The sequence below is a fragment of the Callospermophilus lateralis genome, chromosome 7 (assembly GCF_048772815.1).
Source record: "Callospermophilus lateralis isolate mCalLat2 chromosome 7, mCalLat2.hap1, whole genome shotgun sequence".
Taxonomy (NCBI): Eukaryota; Metazoa; Chordata; class Mammalia; order Rodentia; family Sciuridae; genus Callospermophilus; species Callospermophilus lateralis.
The window spans coordinates 135,927,386-135,929,428 of NC_135311.1; positions in this window are offsets into that span (position 1 = coordinate 135,927,386).

Below are 2,043 nucleotides of genomic sequence, written 5' to 3' on the forward strand. Positions count from 1 at the left end.
CTAGGCAAGCACTACCACTGAGTTACACCCCAGCCAGAAGAGCCTTTTTTAAACTGACCATCATCTAGGAATTGCTGAGAGTAATTGAGTTGTAAACAGCATCCTGCTAATGACAGAAGCTACTCTTGCATGCAGGACAAGGATGATGATTAATCCCAAGTATTTCCTTTCACTTACACACGAGTATATACTGGATCACAATATATTTAAAATTGTGGATCAGAGTAAAAAGTAAGTTCGAAGGCCCCTGGGCTTTGGGAAAATTTTAGTTCAAATACAGGCTCCATGCCCAAAGAAGCTGGGGTTTAAGCTGGTCCTACTGCCCTGAGCCTGGTTCCACAATGGAGCCGAGAGTGCGAAACACTGAGTACATAACATGAGGGACACAGAGAATGTGCATCTCCCCTATCTGCAGCTACTTCCCCACCTGCCTCCCTGTGTGTAGGAAGATGTTAGTGGTAAATTGGAGCTTTTGTCATTTAGAAGCCCAGGCCTCAGCCAGAGGGAAGGAAGGGGAGGACACAAAACCTGACCTCCCCCAATCAGCTGACCCCAGGAACTCCCTCACCTGCCCCACCCCCAGTGAGCCCTGCAAAAGTTAACTCCTCCCATGACCTGGCTCTGCTAAGGCCCCATAAAACCCAGACCCCCATGGGGCCTTCCACCATGTCCCCCCAAGATGTGCCCCTCCAATGCTTGACTGCTTGATTCTGCTGCTTAGTAAAAGGTCTGGGGCTGGGGATGTGGCTCAAGCAGTAGCGCACTCGCCTGGCATGTGCGGGGGCGCTGGGTTCGATCCTCAGCACCACATAAAAAATAAAATAAAGATGTTGGGTCTACCAAAAACTAAAAAATAAATAATAAAAAAAAGGTCTGTCCCCGTTTTGGCCATTTTTTGCTTTCCCAGTACCCCTGGAGTCCCCCAGTTTCAGTAGTAGTTGCTAGTTCTCTCCCCTAGTGCCGGAGGGCTGATGAACGTGCACCACAATGTCAGGGTCACTCAAGTCTTTTCTGGAGCTCAGTTCTGTGCCAGGCACAAGCCTGGGTGCTCGATAGATATGAATAACCAAAGCAGACCCAAATCTCAGCTCTTTGCAGTATGTGTTCTGAAGGCGGAGGCAATAAAGCAAACACTGTTTCCTGATAGGTGACAACTGTTGTGTGACACCTACAGGCTGAGGCTGAGGGGAAGGAGGGCAGATCTCCCACAGGGGCTTCTGGGTTGACCTCACCATGGCAACAATGTGGCACACTTGGGGGTAGAGGAGTGAGTCTAGCGGGGGCTACTTGGGGAAGGACAGGCTGAGGGTCAGCCAAGGCAAAGGACGAAGGCCTTCAGAAGGGAATATACTTAGCAATTGCAAGGACAACAAAAAATGTGTGGCCAAACAGAGGGGCAAGGGAGTGGAGGGCTGGATCTGGAGGGCCAGGGTAAGGATGTCGGCCTCGACCCAGGTGGAACCCAGAGCCACCACAGCGCTGTGAGCAGAAAGCAGGAGCTGAGCTCTAGATACAAAAGTCACTCTGGGGGCTGCCTGGGGGAGTCACTGAAGGCGGAGATGGAGGTGAACAAAGGTCAGGGCCTCCACAGATTTAGACAATGACAGATACAGCATGTATGATGGTGAACTCAAGCATGATACCCCAAGTTCGTGGCCTGGGAGACGGGTGTTTGGGTCAAGGGGATGCGGGTGGAAGGGCAGGGAAGCCCACCATTCACACCCTTATCCACTCCTGAGGGCCTAGGAAGGGAGGGAGGAAGGAAAGGTCATACCGAAATTCTCAGAAGTCAAAGGATGGTGGGCCATTCTGAGTCATCTGCTTTTTAAGTGAAAGATGAATGGTTTGGAGTTATAGAGAAATCTGTGAAGAAATCATTCTACACTTCCTGGCTTAGAGGCCAGTTTTGCCACTTGTTCTCCTGAGCCAATCGGTTTCCTTCCAAGAGTGAAAGGGAACTTCCCCTCAAACTAATGTCCCTTCAGAAGGCCCTGCAGTGCCAGGAACCTTCAGCAACCGCCAGCTCCAGGCAGGGGCCTCACG